This window comes from Zonotrichia leucophrys, chromosome 7 (genome assembly GCF_028769735.1).
Source record: "Zonotrichia leucophrys gambelii isolate GWCS_2022_RI chromosome 7, RI_Zleu_2.0, whole genome shotgun sequence".
NCBI classification, from domain to species: domain Eukaryota; kingdom Metazoa; phylum Chordata; class Aves; order Passeriformes; family Passerellidae; genus Zonotrichia; species Zonotrichia leucophrys.
The window spans coordinates 12,503,358-12,529,580 of NC_088177.1; the positions used below are offsets into that span (position 1 = coordinate 12,503,358).

Here is a 26,223-nt window from a genome sequence, read left to right on the forward strand (position 1 = left end):
TTTTTTCCAATCTGCATGCCTGGCAGAGCTGAGAATGAAGGATGGCTGCAGCCTCAAAGCAGTGGATCAGATGTGCAGCACTGGCACAGCAGAGACAAGTCCTCTGATCCTTCCTGTGCATTGTCCAGGCGTGTGACAGCAGAGATTGAAACCCTTCTCAGGGCTGCCAGCAGGTGAGCTGGACACCAGGGGAGCCTGGCAGGTGGGAAGGGAGGGTCATCCCACTGCAGAAACTGCCCAGCTCCTAAAGAAAGGGAAATGCTTTCACTTTGAGCAATGTTTATCTGACCAAGCCCTGCTCTGTGCTGAGCTGCAGACCCTGCTGGGCTAGGTGCGCACCCAGGTGCTGTACAGAAGGGGTGAGAAGCAGCATGCTGCATTTCCACTGGCAGACCACAGGCACAGGTGAATGAGCCATTCAGCTGTCACTCCTTCCTCCCTTGGGAAGGTGCTCATTTCTCTGGGCTCCTGCAAAGCACCTCAGCTGACTCCTCTGAGAGATTTTTGCCCAGCTTGGAGGGCTGCCCTCACTCCCATGCTCAGGGACCATGTATCAATTTACTCAAACTCCAGAAATGTAAAACTGCATGCCCTTCTCTAGAAATGGTGACATCAGGTATTAGCAGCTTGTGACTGAAAAATACCCCAATAAAAAACCTACTAGAGCTCTCTTCTAGATAAAAAGAATCCCTGTGCACCCCTTCTTGCTTCAACACCAACCCTTTCCAACAAACCCTTGCACCCCTATCTATCATGATTGCTTCCTGCAGGATACAGGAAAGGTATTTGAGCTGGTGAAGGAGATGGTAACCATAACAACAGCACCATGACAACTACAAGTGATATCTGAAACATGAAATACAGCAAGAACTTATTACTGATAAATTTGGTCCACAGTAAGGATGGGAAAAGCACCAAAGCTGCCATAGCAGTTAGTTCAGGTGTAACACAAAGAAACACAAGTGTCCCTGGATTAAACTGCATGCAGTCCTTATCTTAACTCCTCATCTTAAGATGAGGCACCATGACAGCCCTGTCTCCTGAGCAGGATACAGACAAGTCTGCTCAATCCTGCCTCAGATCTCTCCTGTCTTAAGGGAGCAGGAGGGACTGAAGGATGGAAGGAGTGCTTCTGGGAAGCCAGGAGGTTTCCTGGCAGCTCCCAAATTTCTCAGTGGAGCTTTTTGTTCCCACGAGAGTCACTGAAACAAGGCCTGAACAGTGCTCCCCTCAGGGGAGCATCTCTGAGTCAGACACTCTGCATTGACTTTTCCACCGAGCACAATTTCAAATGGGCACCATGCACTTCAGACAAGGCACTGCAGCTGGCAGGCTTGTCTGGAACAGGAGGCTCTGCAGCCCTCAGCCAGCAGCCATCCAAACAACCTGTGCCAAGGCTCTGACTTCAGCTCTGGCAGAGAAAAAGATTCACCAACATTCATGCCCTCAGTGCAGAAGGCACATTAAAGCCCACCACAAACAAACAGCACTGGCTCCAAGGGCTGTGGCAGATGAAGGCACTTGGGGTGTGATCAGACAGGGAAACATTCAAAGACATGGCCCTCTTAGGGCTTTTCACAGGGAATTCAGCTCACTGGGTTGATACACAGGATTGCCAGCACAAGCACACCAAGCAGTGGGTCGTTTCCCAGTTCAAGCATTTTGTCACCCTCTGCACAGCTCTTCTCTTTTAACCCCCTTGTTCTTTAAAACACTGCAATAATCTAACTGGAAAACAAACCTTTCTTCATGGGACACGTCAAAGATTTTCAGATTATACTGAAGGCTTAATGAAATAAACACTCAACAACTCAGTCCATATTTTTAGAGTCTGTTTTTTCCTACTAAAATAATTACAAAAGATTTGCCCCATTTAATACAAACAAATCAAAAAGAGGAAATCTTTAGTTCATGGAGGTGATTTTGAAGGGAAAAGATGATTCAGATTGCACCCAGGAAATCTGACTCCAAATGAAGAAAAAATTTTTTTCATATTTCCCTCTTATCACAGTCACTTCAAACCTCAGTAAGAATACAGTTGAAGAACCATGACAACACCATGGCTGAGCTGGAGGATGGGCTATATAAGACAAGAGTACTCAAAATGCTATTCAAGGAGGAAAATCCTTCATTGGTCGGAGAGAAGTGTACAATGTGACATAGCCATTGCAGGCTAGGGAAAACAAGGCAAAACTACAAGAAATACTCACAGAGATATCACACTAAAAGCACTGCCAATGCTACCAGCATTCCACAAGTTTGGCCAGCTTAAACCTTGGCTGGCTACAGACATAAATATTGAATGCTGGATTTCCCTCCCCATTGCCATTTCCATTATAACTTTTAGTGCTTATAAACAGTTGAGACAAAGGCATCATCTTATTTATTGCATATGTACAGAAAGAGACTAGAGCAAACACTATACAGTACAATCATCTAATTCTCACCCTCACATTTTCAAACCTGTTTTCTGATGAAGTGCTAGCCAAATTGGGTATCTGCCATAGACCCTACAAACAGGCTGCACAGCTACGTGCTTCCTTTGCTCCCAGGTTACAACTGATCAGCACTTGTGTTCGGACAGGGGCTGGTAAAGGTAACCCACAAAAAGACTGGAATGAAAAACCAAAAGGGTTTGTTTTCCCTACACTGATCTTACTAAGACACATTGAGTTGATGTTGCATCTCTTCTCTCAAGAGATTCCAGGATGGATGACAGCTCACATTAGGCAGTGAAAATTAATTAATTATGCTAATTATATTACTTGTATGTTCTCCACCTGCCAACTGCAGGTGAGCTGCTCTTCATGCAGGTGAGGAAAACTGGACCACTCAGCAGGGGTGATACAAACTTGTCTGCTAAACAAAAACACACTCAACAGAATCTCGTTTACTCAGAATAAAGCATTTTAACTACACTGGTACATCTTTGCCTTCTCTGCACACGTAACTTATTGACACAACCCTCATCTTTTCTGGTTTCACCAAGATCTCATCAAGCATGACACATTTACACATGATCTCGTCTTTATTCAGTGAGCTTTTAATTTTATTTTAAAAATGCTGCCACTATAAATGTGTCTGCACATTTTGATTTTTCAAAAGTCTTACTTACCTTTGAAAACTAATTCTACTCCTGCTACAACACAATCTTTGAAAAAACCCAGATGCTATCTTTGGGAACACCATCATTTCAACTACTACAAATGGCATAACATATGTCCTGGGTTAATTTCCGGCAGATTCTTCCCTCTAAATACATGCAGGGGAACCAGCCTACAGTAGAACTCTGAAACACAACTCTCTGCATCCTCTCCAAGGCCATGAACCCAAAAGGAGATCCAGGGATGGAGCTCCTGATCTAGCTGCCATCCTAACTTAATTCAATCCTTCCATATGCTGAATTAAAGCAATATGGTTGATTGTTCTATAAATGAAAAAGCACCACAAAGATGATGATGCTAAAATGAAGTATGAAGGGGATAACAGGAAAGGATCTTCAAGCTGCTCCAGCTTGTTCGGATAAAAATTCCTGCTGGTGTGAAAGAGGTTTCCTCCTTGAGTCAAGGACAGCAGATCATTCTTCTGCTGAGAGTGCTTTGAGCTTCCCTTCCTGACATTCAGACACACCAGGCAATCATGCCAGGCACACAGGAAAGTAAAAGCATTGCATTGTCTACCAGAGACATTGTTCATTCATGCAGAAAAAGAGCATCAGGCAAAAGAAAGCTGGTGCCCAGGCCCCTCCAGCCAGGCTCACTTAAGCAGCTTTGAATCTCAGTTTCATGGCCAGGAAAACTTAGAGGGCCCAGGAACCCATTAGAGCCAACAGGAGTCAAAGCTTTTGGCTGTGGCACAAGGCTTCTAACTGTAAATAAATAAATAGAAATAAGGAGACAAGGCTTTGGAAAACTGATTGGGAACAAGGTTATTCACAAATTCAGCTTGTTTCTATATTTACAACGAACTTGGCATTGATTAGTTAGTGCTAGAATTTTCTTTCCTAGGGAATGCCTGGGTAGTGTTTCTTGTACTGCAAAACCTTGATCAGAAGTGGTAAGATTATTTCATCCCTTCATACTATTTTTTAACTAGTGATGTTACAAATAAAGAACTTCTTTTAAATACACCCTTATACTTGTATAACTTAAAAATATTCTGCCCACCCACACTCAGCCACCCACTTGTATGACCAATGACTGTATACCCTGGCAAATAAAATAATCTCTCCCTATCTCAGAATGAGAATACCCAAAATCTTCTGTGCTCTAAATGCTCTAGATAGTAAAATCACAATATTTGGGGATAGTTTTATCATAGGTTTACCCTGCCAAATCTTGACTCAACCAGCCTACAAAAGAAAATAAAGCATGCAGTCATTCTCTAGCCTGTTCAGGCAAGGAGACAAGAGGGCAGGGAGGACAGAGACAGCATTGAAGGAACTTGGAGCCACAGAAGCTGATTCTTCAGTTCTTGCTTTCAGAGGAAGTTTTTTTCCTTCAAAAGTGTTTCAATTGAGCTCTTGGACTGTGCCCTGAAAGAGGAGTATATATGCCTCAGCCTGTACTTGAACTACAGTGATATTTTAAAAGCTTAATTTTTAATTCCTTGTGGTTTTGAACTTAGAAAATTCAGGTATCTAAAACATGAGCAGGAACCAAGTCACCGAGTCACTCAGCCTTTCTGAAATCTTAATTGCAGGATTTTTTGTCACAGCAAAGACCTATTCCAGAGACTTGTTTCCTCCCTAAGCTCCTGTGGGAGTGTGCAACTACCTGATCCTTGCTACAACAGGTTGAGTTTAACCTTGTTCTGCTGCCACCCCTTTTCTCGTCCCCCAGTGCCAAGGAGCTGATGAATGTTAAGTCAGTGGCACGCTCCTGAGATAAGATGAAGAGTGAATGAGTCTGTGTGAGGTGCTGAACAAGCCCAGGCCCAGGGAGAGGGAAAGGTAATAAATTTGCATTGGATGAAGGAACAGCACATCAAGAATGGCAAGAAAAGGTCTGGAAAACCCCAAGGCATGGTGCAGAGTATGTGGTTTTTTTAATACAGAGAGACAAATGGTGGGAAGAAGGAAAGCTAGGTTGAGCTCTAACCAAACCATCCAGTCTAGACTCCTGCCATTAGCAGTGGGCAGCATGAGCTGCTCCAGATGAAGAAGGAGCTCCACAGAGCTTAGGCCAAACATCTGCACTTTCCCAACACAAGCAACACAGTTCTGGTGATTTTCATCAGAGCCAGGTGCCTTCATGTCTGCAAGGACCCACATCATCAGGCTCTTTCCAATACTTAGCACTACACACAGAAGGCAGCCCCAGAGTGACTTTCTGGACAAGGAAAATATCCTATCTGTATCCTTCCATGGACTGCAGCCAGAGATTTCCACAAAAAGCACAACAGGTACAACAGGTCATGCAGAGCACTGATGGACACAGAATATTCACACGTGCACTCAAAGGTTTCTGATGCCTTTTTTGAAAGGTACCCAGGATCCAACCTGGATCTTGGATTTGTCATGAATTTCTCTCTACACTTCCTTTTGCAAAGTCTGTCAAGCAGCACTAAAGCTGATGCTTGTTTAGGATGCCTGAAAACATTAATTATTAATCACAAATGAAATAAAGTAGACCTGGAAAAGGTACAGAGAGCTCAACAAAGATGATAAAAGACCTAGAGAAGCTTCTGTGAAAGGAGTGACTAGACATGCTAACTCTTCATCCTGGGAAAGAAGGGAATGTGATAAATGTTTACAAAAATGCACACAAGTGTGCAGGGAGAAGATAAGCAGAGAAGAAAACACAAACAATCCTCTCTCCACAAAGAGCTACAGTGCATCAAACAGAACTCAGCAGTGACAGGTTCCCTGCAAAAAAACACAGCAGTGATTCTTCCTACTATGTGGAATGTATAGCAGGGGGTGCATGATGGAATTTTACACAGGTTCAAAAGCAAACTGCTGAATTTTTCTGTCATTGTTTTTCCCATGGTTTCTTAATCTGAGAGCCTTTTTGGGGAAAGCAATGTTTTTACCACATAAATAACATGTAGCTCTAATGTGGATTAGCAGCTTTGTTTGCTATTTTAATGTTGACTTTAATTAATTGTGCGTTTTCTTGTCATTCATTTTTAAAGGTCATTAAGTGTGATGAAATATCACATCCCCTCTCTGAGCATCACAATGCTTAACTTCTAATGAAAAAACACTGTATGATATACACTATTGCTCTGCAAATGAAAAGCACCTATTGATCAGACAGGCTCTAGCAAATGAACAGCTTTGTTGGTCTGATAAGTTTGTACCTGAAACATAACATTAATCCCAGATATCCTCCTCTGCTGATGCAGCAAAAGAGGCTCTACAGACCATGCCTTGCTCTTTGCATGGCATCACTACATGAAGAAAGGGGGTGCCCATTTTCAACTCATTCTGTGGAATCAACTCAATCACCTCATGTTAAAAATCCAGAGGCAGCACTGAGGTGACTACAGTGACACAGAGGCAATTATCAGGCGGGGGAACATCACCAGGAAGATCAGCTGAGAAAAATGTTCTGCATCAGGGGTGCTGCTGAAGAGGAACAGCACATGGGCAGCCAGGAAGACAAATGGCCCTTCTAGAAAGACCTGGTTATGTACCCAGAGGCACTGCTTGTAAAAGGGCTGCTGAGACAGTGTACGTAAATGTTTTATAGCAGAGAGGCCCAAAGCTCCAACAGTGCAAGCAAAGTCTTGTATATTTTCTTTTTCATGTAGGGCAAGCAGTCTGGAACACATGTCCCACCAATGACCTCGACTCTGACCCAGAGGGGCTGTCTCTGCTTGAAAAGATGATTCATTCACTCTGCCAGAAGGGCTGAATGAATAGGCAGTATTCAGGCTGCAGAACACTTATCACTTGGGATTCCCTCAAAATTTAGGTCTGACATGACTGGGTCAGTAACCACGAGCTTTTGTTCCTAGCTCCTTGAACAGAAATGTCTCCTTGCATTCTTCAGTGCTTCCCACAAATCAGGTCGATTTTTATGGCTTGCTAATTATCACTGCTAGACTTCTGCAGGGCTTCATGATGAAAAGTAGTGTATTTCTGAAAGCTCAGGGCACAAAACTTACAGAATAAATCACTATCAGGCAGCAACAAAATCCAGCCATGGCAGCCACTTGAATATACACATCTGGGTAGTGCCTAATTTCATTTGTTTAGGAATAGCAAGTTTTGTTCTGCTTCTGTTGATAGAGCATACTAAAAATAATTTGCTTTAATTGCCAATTATGCAAAAGAAGCAAAGCAAGTAACTGTCACAAATCAGACTTTGTCTAGAGGTGCACCAACATCTATCACACATACAGAGCTATCTGAAGTGCCATTAGGGTTGCACAGTTACACCTCAGGAGCTGAGCTGTCAAATAAAACAGAGATAACTGCATAATTCTAACTGGGTATCCTTCTGCATATACAGGCTACTGCCTAGGTCAAGAAACATGTTTTATTCTTCCCATTCCCCCTGTCTGGGTTATCTCAGTACCCACTGCACCAGCTGCCCAGCCACTGCCCCATGGGCTTCAGTCCCTCACCCAGGGCCTGTGTTTGCTGTCCAGTTAATAATTTCCAGTTTTCCTACCTGGACTTCTGTCCCATTCAGCCCCTCTCTCCAACCTGCCTCTATTTCACTCCTTTTCCATCCTCACCCTTCCCCACACATCTTTTATCAAATCTGTCTCTTCTGCCCTTCACTCCCTGCTTCCACAAGTTCTTAGCCATAAAAAGAAAGTACAGATTCAGTCATGGGAAATCTAAGAACTCCCAACACAGGCATCTCAAAGGCTTTGCTATATAGTCTTCATCAGCAGAGTGCTGCCTGCTACTCAGATCTGGCCTCTGTTTCTGTCCAAACTCCTGGTGCTGCTGGAATGGCTTTCAGGAAGAATCAACTTGAATTCTGGAAGTTCACAGGGAATGGTTTTGGACTCTATGGGTCCCTCTTGCTGAGAGTAATGCAGCATTCATTTCTCCTGTCATGGATTCCATAATCTCTGGGTTTTTCCACTGGCACTGCCACCACAAAGTGTCTGAGCCACAGCTGCTCCCCCAAGGCAGGTAAGGAAAGCTCTGATTTTAGAGGGGAAAAAAAATTTCATAACGCGAGTTTAAAATATTTTGTTCATTGGTTACTCAAGGAATTTCTAGACATTTCTATTGATTCTGTTCACCATTTGCCATTTTGGCATGCTGTTGGGGAAAGACTTAATTTTTTACAAACCCAAGGGGTGTTAGAGTCGCTGAATTTTACTCTACCTTTCATTGAATTTATGTGGCTGTTTCCAGTGTTCAAAGTTCTGATATTCCTCCCTGTGGCAGCAGCTCTCTGGTCACAGAGAGCAACAGATAACTTTCCCAGGCAGTGTTCTGGGAAAGACTGTGAGAAATCAGAGAAAAGAATGAGAAAAAATTCTTATCTTGACTTGCTGCACCTGATAAAACATGTGGAATGTGTTATGGAGATGTGTTTACCAAAGGGTGGTTTCTTGACCAACCAATGGTGATGGTGTTTGGATTGAAGGACCAATTAGGCCCACCTGCAGCAAACTAGGATATAAAAGTATGGGTTTCTTAACAAAGAAAATTATCAGCCTTCTGTAAATGCATTGAGTCTATGTAACTCAGTCCTGGCCCATTGTGCTGACACCTCCCCAGTTCTCACATTTTACCCCCCCATGTCCCTAACCCCAAAAACCCTGAGAACAGGACAGGAGATGGAACCTGTGATGAGGCACAGGTGAGCCACCAGCTGTCTGCCATCTCCCCTCATTTCTATCCCCTTCTCAGGGCTGGATTGGCCATACCACTCTGGATCTACCCTAACCCACGTCCCATTATCCTCAATCCTACCTCCCTTCCTATGGTTTAGAAAATGGTGCCCACCCCATGAGGGGGGCCGCCATGTTGAGTTCGCTCCCGCTCTCCATCCTCTTTTTGGGTCCTCCCCCTGCGTCGGGATCCACCCCTTCCATCCTGGAGTCCACCTCCACACCTGGAACTCCACCATTTTGACACAAGGCCCTTCAGGGTAGGCCCCATCTCCTCTGATTCAGCCCTTTCCCCTTCCCACACCACTGGAAGCACTCATGGCACTGAGTGGAAGGCAGCCATCTTGGCTACCACAGGCCTCAAACAACGGGCCGTGCCGGCCAGCCCAAGAACCCGCTCTTCTGCCAAGAGGCAGAAGTTTGCTTCCTCTCCTGAAGAGGAGAGTGAGGGCTCATCCAGATTTAAAGACGAGCCTGAAGGCTCATGGCAGAAGATACAGAAAGCAGCGGTAAAGGAGGGGGGATTGGGAACTGGCATCCCAAATTCAAGTGGCACCAGCGTGGTATTGAAGGGGAGTTAACCCACAATGGGAATCCATCTCCCACAGGGAAATGGAAGACATTTTAAAGCTGCAAAAGATCATGGGAGGAACTCACCCTATTTTAACAACCTGCAAAATGCTGTGTTTGTGGCCCATGTTATGGCGCCCCATGACTTGAGACATCCTACTCTCCCCCACTGAACTCATCTTGTGGGAGGGAGTATGGAAAAAACAACTACAACAAGTATTAAAGGACTATATCCAAGAAGATGGACAGGCACACTTAACATTAGACCATTTAGCTGGGGAGGGAGATTTCACTAAGCTAGAAGACCAGGCAATAGACCTCCTCCGAGCTGTGTTAGAAGATGTAAAAGATGCAGCAAAACCAGCACTTTTACAGGTACCAGATGGCACAACACCAAATACTGACTTTACTGACATTTGTCAGGGACTTGTTGAAGCACTCCACTTCACCCCCAGGCAGGTCCTGGCCATCAAAAGGGACACAACAACAACATTCCAAGGCCTCTCCCTCATCTCTCAGGGAGCCAGTGCTGAGCAACAGGCAGCAAGACAGTTCTCCCAGATCTATTCCCAAAGGTATAAAATTACCAGAATTTACTCAGCCTGAGCCCTGAGACAAGGTTTGTCCTGGGCAGTGCCCAGACGGTAGCACAAAAAGTCACACTGAGGCTCCTAAGAGCCCATGCAACAGACCCCATGCAGAACATCAGGACACCTTTTCCTGAAGTCCCCAGATGTCCCCACACACCTCCAAAAACTATCACAAGCAATAAACCACCACTGCTTTCTCTGCACCTAGACTTGCACCATGTGAAATAAAAGATGCCCCCATCAAACACTGGATTCCCCTTCCAAACTGTGAGAATGCACCCATGAATAAACAGGCAGTAAATTCAGTACTATACAGACTAACTGCACCTGTGCCAGTGTGTCCCTCCTCAGCCTCACTCCTCTTAGCCCCTCTCTGGGCATAGGAGATGTGCCTCAGCACACAGCCCATGTCCAGCCCTACACACATCTCTGAAACACCCCTACGGCCATGAAAATGCAGATGAACAAATACAGGTTCAGGGAAGAGATTTCCTGATCAATTCACAGATTGTCATAGTTCCCTCCCACCCCACAGCTGATGTCTGCACTATAATAGGTTAAAGTGGCATTTGGAGGCATTTTTTCCAGGGTAGAGAACTGAAGTATTTTCCAGCATCACTGGGTCCCCTACATATGCACAGTCAAAAACCAAGGAATTATGAAAAACAATTTTTTTTGACAGAATACTTACTGCCCATATACTTGCCGTATTATAAAAAGGATGCCTTTGCTGCTGTCCTTTTAGCTGCTACCAATTTGAAAGACTTTACATGAGTGGGGCTGCAGCACAAACTTGAATAAATGAAATCCTAAAAGCTCCTTTTCCTGAAGCACTGCTAGGATGAAACCCTACTGCGTGCATGCCAATTGGCAAAGATCTTCAGAGAGGATTTACTTTGGTGCTTTGTCAGTGTTCCTCTGTGAATATTAAAAGAAGTCAGAAGATTTTTCTTGAAGCAGATTTTTGCAGTCCTCAAGACATTTCCATTTTCTTCAAATTTCTGACCAGTTTAGAGGGCTTTACTTGTGATATGCATATTGTTAACATCAGGCTAATAGAGACTACAACATCCACTTCATTATATTTGACATAAAGCCCATGATCAGCAAAAAAAAAAAATTACTGTTTAAAAAATACAGTTGATGTTTCAGACACAAAATATTCAAATGACAGGCTGCTTTGAAGAATGCAGTGCACTTGACTTTGTTGTATCATTTCCAAGGAGCATTGCTCATATCTACCTGCAGCTTCTGAAATGCAGGTGCTGTTTCTCCTTTAGCCACAGCAAGGAACTACTAAGGTATGCTTTTAAATAGAAATTCTATCAATACTAAATGAACACAAAAGTGACAGGAAGTTACTGTATAATCAGTTCTCTCCATATGGTTAATATTTCATTGCTCTCTTTGTTCCCTAGCATGAAATCCAACATGGCTCTATTTTCTTTGGCTCTTGACCTTTTGCTCCTTTTTTTACTGATTTACCTGTTCAAAACCCCAGGAGGCTTTAATGTGAAAGACTCCCAAAGACAACAGGAAGATTCATGAACACTGTCCAAAGCTCTCCTTATCATGCCAGAACAATGTTCTGCAGCCAGAAAGGTACAGAAAGAGCTCCCATTAGGGACGATCAGAGCAGCATTTCAATTTTACTCAAATTCCCAGGCTAGCTCTCAGGCAATGGTATAAAAAATAAAGAAAATAAAATAAAGGCATAGTACAAGAAAACTTCTCACTCCCTCTCTTCTTAAAATCTAGATTTAAAAAAATCATTGCAATTTAACTCCCAACATTTGTTTTTCCATTTCAGCAACTGCCAAGCAAGACACCTGATCATAAGAACGGGAACAGCAGCAAAGCCCAGTGCTGTAGCCATGGTATAGAATACACATGAAGGCCCCTGGACATCCCCATCTCTGCAAATCATTGTGCAGTGTCAATGCAAAGCCAAATTAGGCACAAAAGGGCAGAACTGGACTTTAATACAATAAAATATATAAATTGAATAGCCAGACCCTAGGCAGGAAGAAGTCCAAGCAATCAACATGTTCTTGAGCAGGAGGAAGAGCCGAGTCAGTCCAGCCCTGCAGCAGAACAGATCAATAATACCTGTGTGGAAAGCCAGGGAGACAAGGAGAGCTTTTTTCTCCGTATCAAGATATCTCTATCCTTACCCAACCCCTAAGTGCAGCATTCTGTGTTACTGGCAATCCTTGTGCTTCTGAAAATTCTGCTCTCAACACTTTTCTGAAGGTGTGGGCTTGGTCCTACCACCAGAGCCAGGCATGTCTGCTGGGAAATCACCAACATGCAACAACAATCCCTGACATACTGCTCTTAGGAATAGGATATAAATCTCCTGCAAGGAAGCTAGGCAACGTTATTTGGGGTGTTACACTGTTAAATCCTTCAATCCTTCACTTTTCATGTCCTGTAAGCAGGCTGTAATAACAAAACAAAAGAAACACCAAACCACACCAGAAAAAAAATGGAACTTCATGTATTTAAGAGCTGGAAATACCCAGTACATTTTCTCATTATAAACCAGGGTTTTTTTCCTCAGCAGCTTAGAGTGAGATGTATCCTAAATTTTCTAACACCCCCACAGGATTACTGAGCTGCACTACCTTGGTCACTGCCTACTTGCAGGACTGCAAATACAGGGCACTAGAAAATTACTGGGTGCAATACAGCATCAAACACAACACATTTACACCGTACATGGCAAAGGACTAGACTGACCAACTGGCTTCCATGAGTTAGCATGTTTTAGTAATGTAGTGTTTTCAAGATCAGTTCATTAACAGGAGGTTAGGCATTCAAATCAGATCCTTCATGGCTTCATTTTAACCCCTTCTTGCTGCTTTTTCTCTGCGTCTTTTCCTACATGAGAAATACATGATAACTCCATGCAGAATTCCACAGTTTCTCAAGCATTTTCATGTGCTTTGATGGGGCCTCATGCTTGCAATAGTGAATCAAAACATCAGTCACTAAAACAGCCTTCCTCAGGAAATACAAATATGGCATAACTGTGATGCCAGAATACATCTGAAAGAATGAAACAGCAATGTAAGGAGTACATTACACACTACTTTAATTGCACCCTCTTTACAGAGAGCACAACAATGGAACCTGGTAAAAAGATGATGAATGTTTTCTGCATTTAGCACCACCTGCTTCCATTTTACTTCCCTTGTCATCTCTGCACCAGAAACCCTGAAATAACCAGCATCACTGCAGTTGTAATGACTTGAACACCCACCTCAATCACATACAGAAAAAAGCCTAATTTTGTAGGCTTTGGTGCTTTTAAATTATGTTTGTTACCATGAGAACTCGATTAAAATGCCACCCACAAGCTTGCAGAAAGGGGGTAAAAACAACAACAAAACAAAACAAAATGAAAAAAATCTACTTTTAATCAGTGGTAGTACACTTGCTGCATTGCAGCATTCTCACAAGCTCCCCAGCCTTCTGCAGTAAGAGGCAGCAGAGACACCCAGAGATTTATTTTGCTGAATACTTTATTCAGGAAAAAATTTAGCTGACGGTTCGCTTGTTGTCCAGTACTTTTACGCAATACTCCATTCAAGGAAGATAAAGCACATACATGCTCTGCACCATGATACAAGGTTTGATTTGAAATCCAGGCAATTACGTGTATGTTAAATGTGAGGGCAACTCCGACAGCCACCCAGGACAATAAGGTTATTTGTTAATATCTGAGATAAATCAAAGCTATGAAATGCTCTGCTTTCCCTTTCATCCTGCTAATTTGTTAGCTTTTTACATTTATGCTGATTTTTATGAATATTTACTTGTAGAAACTCAAGCCATAGCACTGTATCTTTGAGGCTTCTTGCTTCATTTTTCTTTTTAATTTACAGCCTTACATTTGGATTAATGGACACTGCATTCCTGCAGTCTGACTAGGAGCCAGAGTCCGCACCCCAAGCCTTCAGCCATGACAAATCAGATAATTACACTGTGGCTGAAACAAAAACCAGCAACAAACCACACGGAGCAGCTTGGTCAGCAGTGGATGTGTGAAATGCCACAACTGATGCAGACTGTAGGAATGGCCTGCAGGCAGTGGTGGGTAAAATAATGGAAGCGTTTCCCACCTCTGACTAGAACAATTCACTAAGCACTTACTCAAAAGGAGTCACAGAGCTCTCTCTTTAAAGACATTTCTACTCCTCCACAGGAGGGAAACGATTGCTATTGCGATTAAGAGACCACCTAAACTGTATCTCATTGAAGGTGAGAATAGAATTAATTTCCTTGAAAAAGATCAATCACCCTCTCCACAACATCATCCATGTTTAGAGCGCTAGGCATCCTTTAGGCTTCAAAAGCAGCAGCTCCATGAGGAAAAATCTATCAGCCAGAGAGAGGAGAGAGATAGCATGAACATGAGCTATGCCAGAAACCCTGGATACCACCATCTCAAAAGGTGAAACGAGGGGGATAAAACAGACCTTTGATATAGCTTCAGTGGAGCAGGCAGGTCTCCCAGTCCTTCACTTGCATCATTACACAACATTGATAGTTGCTCTCTCCATTTTGAATGTTATGTGTAATGTGTGTCCTTGCAGCTGTACTCTCACCTGCCATGAGTTAAGCATCACAGATGACAGAATGTTTCACCAGAGGAAGGAACAAACCCATGCATCAGGGATGGGTAGCAGGGATACCATAAAGACAGAGATATCCTATCCAAATCACACAGGCTCCATGGGAGGATTGCACCACCAGGGCTGGGGGAGGCACAAACATCTTCCAGTGACACCAGGGCTCTCAGCCAGGCAAAAAGGTACAAGTGTATTTGCTTGAACTTAGAACTTCAGATGTGGAGACTGTCATAACCCTCACCAGGCAAGATTCCAAAAGAGAATTCTTAGATTGCTGTCAGCCATCTTTTGGAGAAGAATTCTAAGGAGCATCTATCACAGGTAATTTCACTGAGGTCAAGAGAACTACCTTGACTTACCCCATCTCCAAATTTGTACCCACTGACTGACTGGAGTTTCCATGTCAGCCCCTTCCTCCTCCTGCGCGTGTACAGAACTGACTCCCACCAACTTCCATGGGTTGTACCCCACACAGGCAAAACATGAGCAAAGCTTGACCCTGCATACTCAGAAAACCATGGGCATCTTGTACAGGAGGGTGAGACGTAGTGCAAAGAGATATCAGAAGAGGACTGAGCTGATAACAATAATCAGACTGACATTAGCCACGGCTGATCTCAATGCAGCCCACTTTCACACTGATGACCCACAACACAGTGTCTGTGCCACTTTAGGCCAGCAGGACCAGCTCAGACAGGCCCTTGGCTCAATGGTATAATTTTCTATTGCTTTTCCTCCTCTCCTCCCTTTCTTTCTGTTTTTCCTCCTTCTCTCTTTCCTCTTCTTCTCTTTCATGATCCCAGTGACTCTGGGATCATGCCCCCATAGAGTTCCAAATAGAAGAAGACTAATGCTTATGATCATCCAAACCTCCCACTGACAAAGGAACTCTGTTTAAGAAAAAGCTTGATTTATCCTTCATAGGCATGGATTTACCAGGAGATTAGTAACATTAGGAATTTTAAATGAAGAGATTTCCCTCTTATTATCTATAGGCTGCTAAGACCATGATTGTTTCACGTCTTCTACGGATTATTGTTCAATTATTTTTTTCTGGCAATTTGTCTTTTTCTATCAGGCATTACCTGCATAGAATTTGCTAAAGTTGATCAAGGGATTAAGAATTTCATGCACAAATGGAAGTGCCTTCAAGATTATTTCACTCAAAAAGAGGTTTTCTTCCTCATACAATTGTGGTGTAATACAGATATTCCTACAATCACAAGGATTTTTAGAAAGGCAGAGCAATTTGGTGGTTAAGGCACTGGGATCCAAGATTAGAATTAGTCCAGGACTCTGCTGCTCACCTGGCACTATTACCATGAACTTATGAATAAGCAAGTCCATGCCTCAGTCCTCCCATCTGTAAAATACATACTACAATCTTCACATGGTGTGTAACTTGCCTATTCATGCTGCAAACTCTTCAGGGCAAGGGCCCTCTCTTCCATATGGGCAAGGATGCTCTGGCTCCCAACCCCAGGTTTCAGAAAGTTTTGCTCAAGGAAGGACATTTATCAGACACAGGATCTCTCTGAGGGTAGCAAAACAAACCTGAAGCCACAAAAAGGAAGGACTGCAACAGTGGCCACTGACACCAGAGCACACAGGGGAAACAAGAGGGATCTGGGGCACTGTGTGCCTGCTGGACAGCTCTGGGGACAGAGCTGTCCCTGAACTCTGGCTGCCAAACAGCTCCAGTCCCTGGGTGCCTCAAAGCTCAGCTCAGGCCCCTGGTGCTGCTGCAAGGGAACTTGATCCTTTAAAACCCTCCATCATCAGCCAGGACTGACAGAATAGCCACAGTTTAAAATTTGGATGTGAAATCTCGGATGAAGGCTGCAGCCTACAAACTACATTAAGCAGTCCCCTGCTGTTGGTATTATCATAAAAACAATCAGAAATGTAGATTCTTATTTCAACTCCATAGGGCTGCTGGCCTGACCAACTGGCTTGTCTCTAAAGGACTGCTTTCCCAGATACTCCACAGCACTTCCCACATCTTTCCTCCAGGAATCTATATAAAGCTTGCTGCATTCCTTCTTCTGAAGGATGCTCATTTCTAAAAATACTTGTACAAAGAACTTCCTTCGGTAGGAATTAAAAATGTGACACAATATAGTCCCAGAATTCATTTAAGAAAACATAAAGCACAAGGCATGCATCAAGTCCCTGATACCAATCTGCCTCCATATATAAAAAACAGGTCCTTCAGATTTCTCCCTGATGTCAAACCAGTATTGTAAACTGTCTGGTTGGTTCTGCTGCTCACCTTAGCTGAAGTTACAGCTGAACACACAAATTCCTTAATTTCTTACACTACTTGTGCTCCTGTTCCCTGTCCCTGCCTGTCTGCTGTGTCTATCCACACTCATAATTGTCAGTCACACTGGCCAATTTCTACCATGTTTGAGAGAAGATTCTAAGCTCCTACCAACCACCATAGGAAATGCACAGATGGATAAAGAGAGAGAGAAGATAAATGCCTCTACAAAGGAAAAAAAAAAAAAAAAAACAAGGAGGAGAGCTCAGCCTGTATTTCTCCTGTCTGGCAGTGTCCTGGCAGTCTGTTTAGTAGATGTGGAGCTTTCATGCAGCCACAGCACATATTCTTCCTGGCCAAACTAACTGTCTAAGCACACACAGGTTAAGGATGAAACAGGAGCTGAAATTTGCTGAGAAAATGCAAAGAAAATTCAAGAAATCGCAAAGGTCCAAGGAGTAAATTCAGTGAAGAATGAGAGAAAGCAACACAGGTAAGGCAAAGGGAAAGAAATAATCAGATGCTGGGAATCTGAAAGATCACAGTAGAGTGTGGGAATCTTCTACAGGGAACTAAAAAGATGAGAAAATCAGCGGTACATGGTACCACAGGAAGGGAATACAGGGGCTGGAGAGCTGGGGAAGAGATTGTTTGTAGAGTAGTGATAAACATCACAAGCTCTAAGCAGAGAGCCAGCACTGCATGCCACCCCACACTGACAAATAATACCCATTATTTTTATTTCAAAACCAGTTCAATAGGCAACACCATTTCCAGCACTGAGCTGAACTCAAACCAAGAAAAAGTCCTGACTTCAGGCATTTCAAAGTACAGATCTACTCTGGAAGGTCTAGATACATTTCAGACTTCAAGAGAAGGCACTTCCATTACTTTATCAAATCTTCCTCACTCAGGCCAGAATGAAATAGGTTTTCTCATCTTTATTTGATGGGTTTACTGCTAGCTGGAAGCCAGTTATCTGAAATTCAGAACCTAGGGGAAAAAAGGGGCAGCAGGGTGATCCAATTCTGTTCTAAGGCCAACATTTACATTAGTTTTAAATGGAGCTGAACTACTTTGTCCATTACTGTTACTTCCTACAGTGAACAATTTGCAGAAATAGAGCTGCATTACTAACCAGACTTTTGCTGTATTAGGGGAAACATACTAAAACAGCAGAGACAAACAAGAGGTAAAGCTGACCTCCTTTTTTTTCCAACTCACTATACACTGGATTTTAAATTGAAACACCCCCCAAGTAACATAGGATTTGATCCCTTGTAAGCTGTATATCCTATGAGGTTACAATTTCCCAGCATGAATTATGGAGTCTCTAAGGTACTAATTACACTGGCAAATACTGTCCCACCAGAGTGTCCTTTCTGGCTGCCCACAGCTCCATGCCTCAGTAGAGATCTGACTCCTTGGGGTCTGCAGCAACTCTGCTGTTTGAGCACACAGCATCTAACACAACAGTGATCTAATCCAGACTTGGACACCTAGTCACTAATATTATGATAGCTACAGCAATGACTCATGTAGCATCAAGAAGAATCACAGCAAAAGCTGTTGTACACAGTATCTAGTTCCCAGGCATGCCACCATTATTAACCTTAGACTCAAAATCTTATCTAATTCTGTTTTCAGCACAGAGTGGATGTTCTTATAATTTTTAGCAGCCAAACTGATGCAAGAGTAACTGTATAAAAAAAGCAAAACATTTTTTCTTGCCCCAAAGAAGTCACAACTGAAAATAAGAATACCAGGGAGCTGTTATTAAGAGAATGGTGCAGGAAACTCACAGAGATGCAGGTAAGTGCAACATTAGGAATTAGTCATTGAAGCAGGACTCCTGATCAAAGTGCCTTGCAATTTATCCCATATTTCCCACACAGACATGGCAAACAGCAGAACAACCAGCAATCTTACAGTAATGTCCTAAAATCTTCTGATGTAAAATTTAAGGATGATTTGGAAAAGAACAAAGAGACAAGCCATGAGAGGATCTCACTTCTCACATCAAGACCTCACTTGAACATTAATTGCATGGTGCATTACACCCTCCTCCCTGTAAAATTATTCCAGCTGTCCAAAATGTCATGGCTAGAGACTGGACTGAATTAAAACTTCCAGCTTCAGAAGGGTCCAAAGTCTCAGAGGGATAAACAATAAGAGAGGAAAAAAATTACTCATCTTAAAGATGACAACTACAGTATTTTTTGGTCATGATTATGAAAGGTTTTATCACCTATGCTGGAAAAAAACATGAGGATTCAAACATCGGTTCTTCTCATAAGTGGCAAACCTGTGCCTCTCAAACTTCTCTCAAGGAGAATGCTCACAGCACTTCCATTATTCCCACTACCTCTTTCAAAAGCATATTTGCCATCACAACTGCTTAACTACACTTAAAGAAGGCTTAACTCTGAGTGTCAGGCTCCCTAACACTGAACTTACAGGCAGTGTTGCTTAGGAACTTGTGACTTGCATTACAAAGCTATTTACAGGTATTAAGTGTGAACAGGATCATTTTCCCCCCAGCTGCTTTGCAGGCAGCACTGACCTCCAGTTCCCCCCTCAGTGAGAGACAGGAGCACACCCCTGGGTGCTGCATCCTTGTCCTGACACCAGCCAGAACCAGATGCTCCTCAGGAGAGTTCAAGAGAACATGGCAGGAGGAATAAGTGTTTTTAGACAGCAGCAGGGTTTGCTGGAAGATGAACAAGGGACATGTCAGACCACTGGAGGAGACAGGTGATTCAAGGCCTTTGTGAGCCCCTGTAAAAAAAGGGCTGATGTGCACCACTCAGCAAAGGCTTTTGAAAACTGTACTTTTTACGAGTGTGAGCAATTTCTTTTTCATATAGCTGTAAAGCTATAATCCTTAGCAAGATGATTAGTTCTCAAAAAGGATGTACACAGCAAAAATTCAACTGCTTTTAGAAGAGATGAGCTTCTATTCCATGGTGTTTTCTTTCCCTCCATGTCATCCAGGGGACAAAACTCACAATTGTGAGAATTCAGCACTAGCACACTGAACTGGTTCCTGAGCTGCAGGAGGGATTATGGTGACTTGACTGCTGGAGATGCAGAAACAACTGCAGTAAGGGTTCTCAAAACCAAAATGCAGCTCAGCAACTCTCCATCGCTTCCTTCATTCTGCCCCTCTACAAAGTCACTTGAGTACTGCACAGAAATGGAAAAGTTCTGTGTTGGGGCTGGCTGCTGACCCTGACAAAGGAATCAAGCATAAACTACAACACACAGGACACTGTTTCCTTTCCTTGAAATTAAACTCTGCAGCCCATCACAACAGAGGGGAAAGGAAGGATGGCATTTCCTTCTTCCTCTCCCCTCCTGGTCCCTCTGGCCCACCTCTTGCATCCCAAGAGTTGGGAAGAGGTTTACTGAAAAGCTGCAGCAAGTCAGGTAACCTGCCTGTCAATTTCTGCCTGAATTGCTTTGCTTCTTGGCTGTAAACAGGTTTTAAGCATCTACTAGTGACTCAGTCTGCTACACAGCAGTATTACTAACACCAGCACCGTCATCATCATGATTTGACAGCAACAAAGGACATTCTGTGTCCTTCCCACTGCTGAATGATCACGTCTCAAACCTTTCAAAATGTAGCAAATTCTACCTTTGCTAGTTCACAGATACAAGTAACAGTTTATTCAAAACAGGTTGTGTTCAAAACGGGTGTTTGCAAAGGAATGAATGCACAGATAATGGCTATTAAGACAATCCGAAGAAAAAAGGGAAGACAAGCTGATTACAAAACTGATGGCAGGCCTCCTTTCAAAGCAGGAAAGAGGAGGATTGATGCTAAGTGATGAACACAAAGGAGGAAACATCAAGGGTAGTTTGGTCCAAGGACCTTTTGTAAGTTTGACCTGGAAGCTGAAAGTTTGTTCCAAGTGAGATTGCAGAACAGCTTGCTGGTTGATAGGAGACTATTTTTAAGAGGAAGGCTGATGAAGGAGGAATGGATGCCACACTGGCTGTGACATAAGTGTGCCAAGAGCTCCTACAGCCCCATGTCAGAACCACCCAGTGGGGATGCATCATTGCAGCCCTCCCAGTGCCAGGCAGGACACACTCAAGCCAACTGCATGGGAAAACAAAAGAGAAAACAACACCAATAATGCCACTAAGTTCCACCTTGCTCTCTGCCAACCTGCCAACTTTCCCTAGTGCTACAACAATCACTGAAAAAACAAACAAACAAACAAACACACACAAAAAACCCCGAAGTTAGCAAAATAAAAAAAAAGAACCACTAGAATTTCTTTCTCCTCAGAAACCAAACCAACATTTCTTCTGCAGCTACTACAAGACTACAAGAAACCCTTCTAGTGAGTATCAATTCATATCTCTTTTCTAAAAACTGTTCAATCATTCCTCACTGACATCTTTCTGTACAATGTTAATTTTCAATCACTGATGAGAGAAATTTCTAAGCCTAAAACACAAGCTATGGTGTACGTATGCTCTTTACAACATCCATCTAAGATGAGCCTCTATCTAAAGAGGTTCCAGCCTAATTGAACAAACTATCAGTACACAAATGCTCTCCCTGAGTGCACTGCATGCTCAGCTTGACCTCCTGCTGCCCTCAAGGCTCTGTTCCAGATGGTTGCTGCCAAGCTCCATCCCCATCTCCGTGCCTCCCCTTCTGAGCATTAGGAGGTTCACAGCAGAAAAAGAAATTCAAACAATGCTTACACTCAAAAGGTTACTCTAAATTACCTGTAATCTCAATGTGGCAGAGCCTTACAAGGCTGTTAAAAGCTCCTGCTTACCCCAGATGAGTAAATGCTCTTGGCACCTTCATGTTTTGGGGTCCCTTCAGAGACACAGCTCATACACAGAAAAGCTCATGTCAGAGGGAAATGCTGAGTTTGTTCACAATGCACAGGGAACCACAGGGTCCAAGAATCACAGGGCACAGTGACCAGCATGAGGAGTCACTGCAGCAACTCCAGAAGCAAAACCACAGTACCAGAGAATGCTGCAACTCTCCCAAAGCTGCGTCCTCACCTCCAAATGCTGCACACAGCCCAGAGAGCTTTATCACCCATTCCTGATGCCCTCAGTGCCACATTCCTGGTTCTGCTATTCCTCCTCCCCATCCAGCAGCCCAGCCTTGGGGATGCTCTTACACAGGGAGGGGGCAAACACATCTCCTTTTGCTGACCCCCACCTCCTCTGTCACAGCTTTCCCTGTCCCACACCTGTGATCCATTATTTCCACTGCAAATTCTCACTGTTACTTTTAGTCACGCAGAGACAAAGGAGAGACAGCAATGCTCACACGATCTTACACCTGTATTTTATTTTCTAACCCTGTGAAGAAAATGCTATTTCTGATCTACGGCTGTTTCTCTCTCTTTTCATTTCAGACTTGCCAACTTCTTAAACTATTTGTGGCTTCTGAGCAGCATCAAGAAGCTATGGAGCACTCCATGGATAAACTCTTTATTCCAAGAGCAATCATTTAGGTCTGTCAGTTAAGGGTGGGACCGGCAGAGACAATTTAAGTTGTGCACAGCAGACAACTGAGAACTTACTTTATCTCTACTGGAACATTATCAACAGTGAAATGGCAACTGCAATAAAAACTGCCTGGTACTATAGTCTTGCAGGCTAATTTAATCCTTCATTTAGTACTTGCACTGCTGCAGGGGTATTCTGAGGCCATGGGAAAATTCCTGAAGCGTGCAGGATCACTGCTTATGGTGCCCCTCCTGCCTGGCAGAGGCTGGCAGGAGCCTGCAGGGTGCTGGATGTGCTGGCAGCCCCCAGGAGCAAAGGGAGCTGACGGGAGCCAATGCCAGGGCTGGGGTGGCTCCTGCCCTCCCACTGTTTGAGGCCCAGAAGGCAAATGGCTCCTTCCAGAACTGCTGGGGTGCCTGTGCTCTGCTGTCCAGGAGGAGAAGCAGCACTGAAATTCTGCAAGAAGCACCTTAACCTTCAGGCACATCACATGTCTCAAAGAGAGACTGGCACAAACACATTTTTTGTGCCCCCATAGCCCGTGTCAGGCCTGTGGTGCCACGGCTTGTGAGAGAGAAAAGTTCACATATGGAAAATCAACCTATGTGCCTGTTTTTTACAGCCTACAAATGCAGAGAGCCAAATTTGATTCTCTATTTCAATTTCCTTCAAGTTCATAAATCCAGGAGACACTGCATGCAGAAGTAAACTAAGGGCTGGTTGGGAAATTGATAGATTTACAGGCTTATAATAGCTCAAGTCCAAAAGCAGCCTTGTACCCAATACATACACACAGAAGTGCACGTCCACACAAATCCTACACCATACACTATCACCTTTTTTCATCCTGTAGCATCAGCTTGCCTTCCTTTAAACCTGTGCTTGATCCTTCAATTTTTTCATCTTTAAGTATCCTGGCTGCCTCAGAAGCATGGCACTGACTACTCAAGGAGAATACAGGAGATTGATTTTGCTCACTGTTCAAGCATGATCTCACAGAAATGTGTCCTGAACTGCCATAATCCAACACCTTCCTTTTTATTAGTGACAAGGCAAAGTAGGTACTTTTACCCCCTGAATAAAACTTTCATGCTCATGCATTTCTTTGATCCAACCCAATCATTTTTGATTTTGGAGATCTGGAATCATTGTGCTTGTGATTACTCTGCCAAATCATTCTCATCTTTTCTGTGGTACAACTCAGTGCAGCAGCAGGATGAGACAAACCAGAGCAGAGTGCAGGAGCAGTGTCACCTCTCTCAGGTGCTCTGCCTTTGTATCATCACCATCTTAGGCCCTTTCCACCCAGGGCTGTAAGCAGGTTCTTGCTAAGCCAAAAGTTAGGCAACTGCTTTGACAGTGGATACTGTGGCTCCCATCAGATGCAGGAGGCTTTTTGAAAAAACTCTACTTAAAATACTCCTATTTTCTAAAAGTAGGAATATTGCAAAAACAGGAAGTAGCTCCAGAAAAATTAAATTATGTATTCCAGAAACTAGAGAAGCTTTCTCAAGCCTTCTTGTTTTGTTGAAGCAGCCTGCTTGTTAAACTATGTCAATAAGTTAAAAGGTCATACCTGGGTAAGCAGATGATGAGATGCTGAGTCTGACTGTTAAACAAGGGAAACCCTCTGTTCCTACAAAGAAATAGAAAAACATGCTCACTAGTCTCTATGCAGCAAATGCAGCATGAACTCAACATTGTAAGGGACTATAAAATGTCCTTACATCTCATGTGTACATTTCTGTCCATGCCTTTTCCTCCCAGCTTTATTTCCCAAGACTCATTAATTCAGATTCCTTGTTATGTCCAGCCTGCTTTGGGACCACCAAGGAGCTGCTTACTCCCTAGGCCAGCACTAAAAAAAGCTGGCACTGACTCCAAAAACCTGTCCATCAGGGAAGGGAAATGGAGCACAGCACAACTCCAGCCAGACTCCCTCCAGACTGGCAGAACTGTCAGAGCTGCTCCATGCAGACTCTGCTGCAGGGCAGTCCCAAGCAGGAATGAGCCAAGTGGAGGAAAATGGTTGCTGAGATGCACAGAAAGTAATGGAAGAAGAGCAAGAGTCCCTCACTGACTTTGCAGTATGACACTTCAAAACAGTTAAGATACCAAGACACAGTTTCTTCTTTAAACTGTATCTTATGCCAGAATTGTAGCAGAGGGTCTTACGCATCGCTGGGATAAGTAAGAAAGGTTCCCACATGTGTTAGTGCCCTCTTTAATGAGAGCGAAATGCCTGGGCAGTACATGTAGATAGCTTGCTGAAACAGCCTCTGCATGCTCCACCATCCATCCTCTCTCCTTTCTCTAAGTCTTTGACCAGAGGACACTGGGGAAAACATTCCAGACATAAACCCAAGTGTCTCCCATCAGGGTGAAAGGGGTCTCTCCTCACCCCATGTCCTTGAGTATCGCCAAGGATTATGAAGCCAGCTAGTACTATCACCTATATTTAAGGCTGCAGCTTCTCATGGCCAAGACACTGGTACATTTTTTTACTTTAGTGGTTCAGAAATTAATTTCCTGTACAGGGTATCTGACTCAAGTTAATGCTTTTGTTCGAGAGTTCACTGTTTTAAAGCTTCAGCAAGAATAGGGCAGGCATTGCCAGGAGCAAGAGTAGTAAGAAGCATATAACTAAACCAAATTAAAAAGAAGGATAGAAGGTAATGACAAAAAGATGTAAGTGTGAAATCAGAGAGAATCATAATGCATACTCAGAAAGGTAACTAACCTTAAGCTAGAGAGCAGTTCAGGTTCCTTTTATTTCCTGGACTGTCATCCTTTGTCACTGAATTAGTCACCTTGTCTGTACCATATCACTGGCATGGGGTAGCACTAACTACAGCTTTCCACCAGTTTGCCCAGTTAACATCCAACAAGAACAGAAAGATTCTGCTGCCCTGAAGGGGGAAGGTTTCATATGGTTCTGACAGCAAATAAATGAAAAATCTGCAATGGAATGAATTCCACCTTACTGCAGAGGCTGCCAGCTGAGTGCACCATTCACTTACGAGCAATAATTAGTTACAGTAAATGAGCTGTGTGGAACTGAGGCTCCAGCCAGCATCAACTCCACCAACCACACGACAAACATGAATGTTAAAATAAGCTAATTAAATTTTCCCTGGCTCAGCAGAAAGATCAATGCTCTTGACAGGCAAGGGTTCAGCACGTGGCATCCCAATCCCAGCCCTCTGATGTGCCACCACTGCCACATAAGCCCACAGAGCCAGAACCAGAGGAGGTGGAACACCTCTCTGGGGAGGGGCAAGGAGACAGAGACACTCAACAGGGATTTACCAGAAGGATGGACACACCTGCTACTCGTATGCCAGATGGTCAGATGCCATTTTTACCAAAAATAAACTTGGCTTTGCACTTCCATTATCTATTCTACCATCATTAAATACGTGTCCCAGTAGTCTGCTGAAAGTCCACTGCAATAAATGTGATGTCAGCCACCAGCAGAATACCAAAAATAGCAGACAATCAAAATACAGGTTTCAGAAGTGGGCAGCATTTTTTCTGGCCCACAAATTTGCTAGATTCAGGCTGTTATCACCATTTCCACCTCTTGCTGAGGAAGAGGGAAGGGAAGAAAATGAGATGATTCAAAAGTTCTTCTGCTGAAGAACAGAAGAGACACCCACCCACACAGAGATGCCCACAACTCCACGTTCAAGGCATTTAAACAAAAAGTAAGAAGTTAGCATTTAAGTGCCTGGTCAGAATGTGGCACCAGATACATTAATGGGGTTTTCTACCTCCTCTAAGCATCTTCTAATAATCACACTGCAGAATGTACCACGAAGGGTTTCTTTTTGTTTGTATTTCTCCCAAACCTTGTTGC

At 43.5% G+C, this 26,223-nt stretch overlaps 1 protein-coding gene across 43 annotated transcripts in view; it reads right to left on the reverse strand.

The window, feature by feature from the left end:
* Positions 1-26,223, reverse strand: part of MAP2 (microtubule associated protein 2) — a 223,801-nt gene that overhangs the window by 76,131 nt on the left and 121,447 nt on the right. For 10 of the 43 annotated variants that reach the window (XM_064717833.1, XM_064717815.1, XM_064717817.1 and 7 more), the window contains one exon: positions 23,941-24,000. The exons of the other annotated variants lie outside the window; for them this stretch is intronic. The gene's annotated coding sequence lies outside the window, so the exon portion shown is untranslated. The remainder of the gene's footprint in view (positions 1-23,940; positions 24,001-26,223) is intronic. 43 annotated transcript variants of the gene reach the window in all.